Source organism: Delphinus delphis, chromosome 15 (genome assembly GCF_949987515.2).
Source record: "Delphinus delphis chromosome 15, mDelDel1.2, whole genome shotgun sequence".
Lineage (NCBI taxonomy): Eukaryota > Metazoa > Chordata > Mammalia > Artiodactyla > Delphinidae > Delphinus > Delphinus delphis.
The window spans coordinates 15,680,880-15,688,753 of NC_082697.1; the positions used below are offsets into that span (position 1 = coordinate 15,680,880).

Here is a 7,874-nt window from a genome sequence, read left to right on the forward strand (position 1 = left end):
GCCGGCCCGGCCGCTCGCGCCGGAAGTGACGTACGCAGAGCGTTGGAAGGCGGGGCACCGCCCGCGAGTGCGCATGTGCGACATCTCCTCGAAGTGCCGGCCTTCGGTCCCCACCTGGCGGCCGGGATGGCGCGGTGGGACCTGAGCCTGGGAAGAGCGTGGCTGGGAGGCACAGGGAGCACGACCAGGTTGAGCTGGTATAGATGAGGAAGCTGAGGCCCAGAGAAGGAAGGGAAGAAACTGCTGTTTTCCGAGAACATATTAACTATGTACCTGGTGTTTTACATCCATCATCTCATTAAATCCTCAAATGGAATCCTACTATTTTATGAAAGGGAAACGCAATCAATGAAGTATAGAGTTTCAAACCTAGACCTTGGGATTAGCATTCCACAATTCTCCCCACCAGAGCTGCCACCAGGGCTGGCTGCTCCAAAGGGTAAGATTCCAATTCAGGGGACATCTGTCTGTCTTTAGCCAAGTGACTTTGAGCAAGTCCCCATTCCTCCTTGGGCCTTAGTTTCCTCATCTGTAACATGATTCTTGCTCTGGAATATTGATTCAATAATTGTTTCCTGCTTTGGGGTTCATGAAGTCCTTTTCAGAAAGTGGTAGTTTGAAAAAGGCTTTACTAGCGCCCGCCTCCAGTCCATTAAAACCCCCAGCACAACCCCCCCCCCCGCCCCACCCCACCCATATATTTTGTGCAGCTACAACTTTGAGACGATCTTGAGGCCCCGCTTTCAAGCAGAGTAATACTAATGTCTTGGTAAAGACACTAAACCATTTCTAGAGAGAAATTGTGTGGTCCAGGAGGACTCAACAGCCCGAAGGAGTATCCAGGAGATGACCTTAAACAATCTGTTCCTTTCCCTACCCTTGGGGCAAGAGGAGTTGCAGGGAGATGGGAACTGACATAGGTGGGCCAGAGGAACATGACAGTTTCTGCCAGATGTTAGATGGGCTGGGGGTAGGGGTGGAGGATCCTGGGTTTCACTCCTGCTCTGGCTCTATCACTTCTAAGATAAAGTACAGAAGACTCAGTTAAATTTGAATTTCATACAAACAATAATTTCTTTTTAAGTATGCAACTTTTAGGATGTACTTATACCAAAAAATTGTTGTCTATTAGAAATTCAAATTTAACTGGGCATCCTGCGGTCTTTTTGGGGTTTTTTAATTTTAAAAATTGTTTTGGCCACACCACGCAGCTTGTGGGATTTTAGTTCCCCAACCAGGGATTGAACTTCGGCCCTCGGCAATGAGAGCACGGAGTCCTAACCACTGGACCACCAGGGAATTCCTGGACATCCTGTGTTTATGTTCGATTTTTTTCCCTAAATCTATGTATTAGTTTCATATTGCTGCTGTAATAAATTATTACAAACTTAGTGGCTTGAAACAACACAAATTTATTTTATAGTTCTGCAGGTCAGAAGTCTGAAGTCAAGGTGCTGGCAAGGATGCATTCTCTCTGGGGACTTCAGTGTGTGTGTGGGGGAATGCATTTCCTTGCCTTTTTAGCTTCCAGAGGCCACTTGCATTCCATAAATCATGATCCCTTCCTTGAATTGCTTTAACCTCTTACTTCTGGTGTCATATCTACTGCTGACTCTGATCTTCCTGCCTGCCCCATGCCCCATGGCGGGGCAATCTGAGAACAGCGGCTGACACTGGAAAGGATTGTGCCAGCTCCTATCGTGGGTGAGGGCAAGGGCCCTGCCATAAGGCCTAAGGGCTAATGGAGTTTAACTCCTTTGAATTCTTTTTTTTTTTTTTTTTTTTCGGTATGTGGGCCTCTCACTGTTGTGGCCTCTCCCGTTGCGGAGCACAGGCCCTGGACGCGCAGGCTCAACGGCCATGGCTCACGGGCCCAGCCGCTCCACGGCATGTGGGATCTTTCCGGACCGGGGCACGAACCCGTGTCCCCTGCTTCAGCAGGCGGACTCTCAGCTACTGCGCCACCAGGTAAGCTCACCTTTGAATTCTTGAAATAACCACCAAGTCTTCCAGGCAGGTCCTGTGCTGAGGAGAAACGATAGGGAAGGGAATCAAAACTTAGCAGAATAAGGAAAGCAGACATGAAAGAAAGGGCTAGATGAAAGTGGGGGCAGGGGGAAGTGTGGAGGGGAGGGACAGTTAGAGAGTTCAGGATTGACATGTACGCACTGCTATATTTAAAATGGATAACCAACAAGGACCTACTGTATAACACAGGGAATTCTGCTCAATATTATGTAACAACCTAAATGGGAAAAGAATTTGAAAAAGAACAGATGTATATGAATATATAACTGAATCACTGTTCTGTACACCTGGAACTAACACAACATTGTTAATCAACTATATCCCAGTATAAAATAAAATAAAAAAAGAAAGTGGGGACAGGGTACAGAGCCGAGCCAGAAAAACCTCAGAGAACAGGCCATAGTTTTTTGTTTTTTTTTTTTTAACAATATGTAACTAAGCCTCCTTCTCAGTGTTCAGAAAAAACAATCTCACATTAAAACAAGCAATGGAAAAGTATCAAAGTCAAATCCTAGGAATACAAAATTTACTATGAAAGAGCGAGACAGAGGGAGAGAGAATAAAGAGGAAAATAACATGCCTACAGACAGTGAAAGCATTCCAAAAAGACATTTTTAAAAAAAGATTAAAACAGGCTAAAGATATTCACAAAGTGATATGACAAAAAAAGAACAACATAAATCAGAATTATAAAAATCCAGAAAAGGGGTGATATCTTGTGCAAGAACTAAAGATAAAAGAAAAACTATTTTAAAAAATGAAAACTAAACTAAATGGAATATAAGGGCAAAAATAAAATCAGCAAATAGTGTTTTGAGATAAATAGGAAAAAGAGGGTAATTTGTAAAAATGAAAATTAAAAATGAAAGAATTTGAGACGAAGTGACATATATTAAAGATGGGCAATGAAAATCCAACATATGAATAACAGGAGTCACTGAAGGGAAAAAAAAAAATCAAAGCAAGGGAATACATCAACGACCCAGAATGACCAGTATCAAGACATAGTTTAGGGACTTTCCTGGTGGCGCAATGGTTAAGAATCCACCCGCCAGTGCAGGGGACATGGGTTCGAGCCCTGGTCCAGGAAGACCCCACATGCCATGGACCAACTAAGCCCATGCACCACAACTACTGAGCCCACATGCCACAACTACTGAAACCCACACACGTAGAGCCCGTGCTCCGCAACAAGAGAAGCCACCGCAATGAGAAGCCCGCGCACAGCAATGAAGACCCACCACAGCCATAAATTAAGTAATTAATTAAATAAATTTTAAAAAACGACATAGTTTGGTAAAATGACTAGTTTTTAAAGAGAAAAGAAAAAAATTTTATGTACAACTTTTTTTAAAAATACATTGTGGTGATCATTCCATATTAGTATTTAATGCATGACTACTTCTTTTTTTTCCATACATTTATTTATTTTTATTTATTTTTTGCTGCGTTGGATCTTTTTTGCTGAGCGCAGGCTTTCTCTAGTTGTAGCGAGCGGGGGCTACTCTTCTTTGTGGTGCTCGGACTTCTCACTGCGGTGGCTTCTCTTGTTGTGGAGCACGGGCTCTAGGCGCCCGGGCTTCAGTAGTTGCAGCACGTGGGCTCAGTAGTTGTGGCACATGGGCTTAGTTGCTCTGCAGCATGTGGGATCTTCCTGGACCAGGGCTTGAACCCGTGTCCCCTGCATTGGCAGGCAGATTCTTAACCACTGCACCACCAGGGAAGCTCCTCATGTACAACTTTTAAACTACAATAATGATGTACCTTAATTACTTCCATGCACACAGATCTAACATTACAGTTTTTTTTAAATAAACACAATTAAGATTTCTAGGAGCATTTTATAATAAAGTAATTCCTAATTTTTCTTTGTAGATAGATCGAGCACCTCCAAATTACAAATTCCTATATGCGGTGAGCGCTTTAGTTAAAATGAATACTTAAGTAAATTAAGTACATGAACAGCCTTAGGATAAGCTGACATTATATATTCCGCTAAGTAGGCAACAAACCATAGTGCCAAATGGAAAAAGTGTATTTGCAAATAAATTTCAAAAACTAAGTTAACTTTTTATAATTAAATACAGAAAATATATTGATTTGCTAAAATAAATAAGATGTGATGTAGTAACACTTCACTATAAAGAATGCATACCAGAACATTTATAAATGGTGAGTGAATCTTATTAAGAATAGTCTACTACAATAAAAGTTGGCCTAATAGAAGTGCATATTGTGAAGCACTATGGGTGGTATATGTTTTGCCACATACTTTTGTTACCTTGAGGTAGATAATACGTGTACCAGATTTGGCAGTCATTTCCAGTTGCTGCTGGTATCATGTGTTTTTAAGAAATGTGTACAGTATGAAAAACTTGAAAATACTCATGAATGAAAAATGTTTTAGGAAAAAAATATTTTCATGCAATTATGTACAGTCTCACTGTGTAAATTCAAGGCAAGATTTTTGTTTCCTGTAAAACAGATCATTGTTCTATGAGAGAATGTTTTTTACTTGTCTTAGTGCATTTCTTTTGTCTCCTCCTGCATTGCATTATTTTGCTCTATTCTTTATTTTTGTGTGCAAACGACATGCCAGTTAAAATGAAAACCATCTCACATGCAGGAAAAAAGTCTGGATTCTAAAAACCAAGAAAAAATCCTTTCTAAATGACACCATCTGATTCAAGTTAAAAAATGACTTAAACATTAGTAATAAAGAAGACAAAACACATTTCATGAAGAATACAAAAAGAAATGTCTGCTGAGTGTTTTAGTTCAGATGTTTCAGAATGCTGCTGCATGTTTTATGAGGAATCTGAGGGGAAGATTTCATAGCAGAAGGTGTTAATGTGGCCTGTATTGACTTAAGTGGTGACCCAACTGGACTGTGAAACTGTGGGATGCCTATGGATTCAAGCTGCTTGTTAAAGAGGAACTCCCCACTGCTGTTCAGAAATCCTTCCTCATTTCCTCTCTCCCCAAGCTTCCCATCCTCTACCAGCTCAGTTTCTAGCATTTCAGTATCCCCTTTCCTGCTAAAGAACTTGTCTAGGTAACTGGTGTAAGTGTTTTCCTTTTCAATTTGCTCATCCTTCTTTACCTCACAACAAAACTGATTTATGAGGAAACAGTCCTCCCCACCACCCACGAACTGGCTATCCCAAGAAGACTGGTACAAGCCTTCTAATTGAGCCACATTGGCCATTCCTTTTTCCTGTTTTTCTCGGCTTACTGACTTTGATATCAAACTTTTCAATTCTAGTTGGGACACTGAGCTATTCAAGTCATTTAATTTGTCAACAACATCAGTAGGCTCATGCTGTGAACTAAGTTGAATAGTTCCTGCAATAAAGGAATCAAAGTCAAATCCCTGATTCTTTTCCCTTTCTTTTTCAGCCAGTTGCTGTGATGCTTCCTCTAGAGCTATCTGGGCTTTAACCAATCCATTGCTTTCACATTTTGACTTGCCTTTCTTATCAGATTTTTCTTTGCTTTGTTCTTTCCAATTGGAAAGATCTATAATAAGCTTGGGTTCATAGTAATGATTAACTTCCTCTCTCTCCAGACTAAGTTATCTAAATGTGATGATGACCTCGTTTTGTAGTCACAAGTATGGCTACGCTCCAGATCACAATATTTGTTTTCATGATGATCTGGGTATTGCCAACAAGGCTCAGTAGAGTAACTGGTGTCAAAAGCAGGATCCTCCAAATACTTCTCACAATCTCCATCCAAATATTTTCAAGGATCGACCTGTACTTCTTCTTCATCAGTGACATGGCACAGAGCTCTTGGGTCAAGCTGAACTTCATCAATATCACAGTTGTTATGTATAGGCCGATCATGCTCTGAAAATTGACAATCATGGTACCTTTCCCAGTTATAAATGTGACTATGAGTTTCATCCCTAAGCAAAATATCATCAACTTCATCTTCAATACGAAAAGGATGACTTGAAATTGGCTCATCCATTGGAAAAGAATAAATGCTCATGTAAGGAAGGGACAGCGCTGCTTCTGCTGTCAACCGATCCACGGGACTAAATGTCAAAATTTGTCCCAGGAAATCCAGTGCTTCTCGACTAATTCCCGGAAGCAGCTGAGTTAAAGGTTTGTGTGGCTCAGTCATGTCATTTCTAATGTAAACTGGAATTATGCTGAGAAGCTCCTGTCAATCTTCCTCACGTACAACAGGAATAGACTCTAAAATCAGCTGCATCTGTTCAAGTTCATGGGCACCTGCAAAGAGGGTTTTACCAGTCAGTATTTCAGCAAAGATGCAGCCTGCAGCCCACATGTCAATGGCTTTAGTATAATTATTAGGAGAAAGTAAAAGACGTGGAGATCTGTACCATTTAGTAACCAATCCTTCAGAAAGACGACCCTTATGGGAACAATGGGGATCTATGATCCGTGCAAGACCAAAGTCGCCTATCTTCAGCACCAAGTCTTCAGTATTAATGAAAAGATTAGCTAGTTTGAGATCTCTGTGCAGTACGTTTGCTGAGTGAATATATTTGAGCCCACGTAGCAGCTGATGCATGAAAAGCCTGGCATGCTCTTCCAGTAACGGGCCCTGCTCCAGCACATTAGCCAAGTCTGTCTCCATGTACTCCTGAACGGTGTAAACACTGTTCAGCTTGGTAAGACCCCACAACATCTGTTAACTGGCTTCCACTAGGACCAAGAATTTCAAACACCTTCACAATGTTATCATGGCCAAGTCTTCTAATAATTTTGGTTTCACGTAGAGCATGTTTGACACTCTGGGGATCAGTAAGGACAATTTTCTTGACGGCTACTCTTTTGTCACAGTCATTGTCTACAGCAGAAGAAACCAAGCCATTGCCTCCACAACCCAATGGTTTTAAGTCCATATACCTAGAGCCCAGATCAAAACCATGAATGTTCATGAGACTTTCAAATTTCTCTGCCATTTTGAAACCCTTACTATTGCCTTTTCCTTCTGAATTGTTGAACTTGTGTAAATAAGGAAGAAAAGTGGCCTCAAAAGGAAAGAGCTTCCAAAAAGGTAGAAAAAAATTAATTTTGCTTCCACAGCAAGATGGTTTCATTGCATATGCCAACCAGGCCCGTTGAGTTCCCCTTAGATTTAAAGCTCCAAGAGCTCTACTCATACTGAGAATGAAAAAGATTGCAGTACTCATAGTTCAAGAAAGGGGCAGCAACTTTGCAGATATTTAAAGAAAACACTCAAGAAACTCAAACGGAACGAAATGACATACTATGCACTCAGATTTACTGTGCTGAAGGATTTAACATTTAACAAAAATGTGAATAAATATGCACACGACAGGCTTCTGTGAACATTCTCCTCACAGGGCAGATACATTCAGTGTTGGACTGGTCCTGAGCAGCCAGCATCATTCTAAGGTGCTGGTAAGCACTGTTTCCCTTTTGCTTCTTTTCTTCCTTTGTTGCTGTATATTTCAACAGGAAGCCCTGGTGGCTGTTGGTTAACAGATGTCTTTTGTTAGTGATCAGGTGGCTCCAGCTCACCACAATCACAATCAGAGCTAACGTCCATCTTACGCTGATACAATGGGACTTCCCCGACTCATCTAGGGAGTGCGGGGGCCCACGGACAGCCCCCAGTGTCGGCTCAGGTCTCCGGCTGTGCTGCCAGCAGCGGCATCTCTGTGGCTCTCTCTTTGCTGCGGTCACTGCCATGTAACCAAGAAAAATTCTTTAGGCGTCTTGGGCATCTAGACAAAAAGATTTTATTATGAGGTTATAATCAGACCCTTCATCAGCAGTGCTTTCTGCCAGAAACAAATGGTGTAATATATTCAAGATACTCAAAGAAAGAAAGTATGAGTCAAA

At 41.5% G+C, this 7,874-nt stretch overlaps 1 pseudogene; it reads right to left on the reverse strand.

Annotated features, from left to right (window-relative positions):
- Positions 1-4,616: 4,616 nt before the first annotated feature.
- On the reverse strand, positions 4,617-6,967 carry LOC132438492 (mitogen-activated protein kinase 6 pseudogene; annotated as a pseudogene).
- Positions 6,968-7,874: the final 907 nt, after the last annotated feature.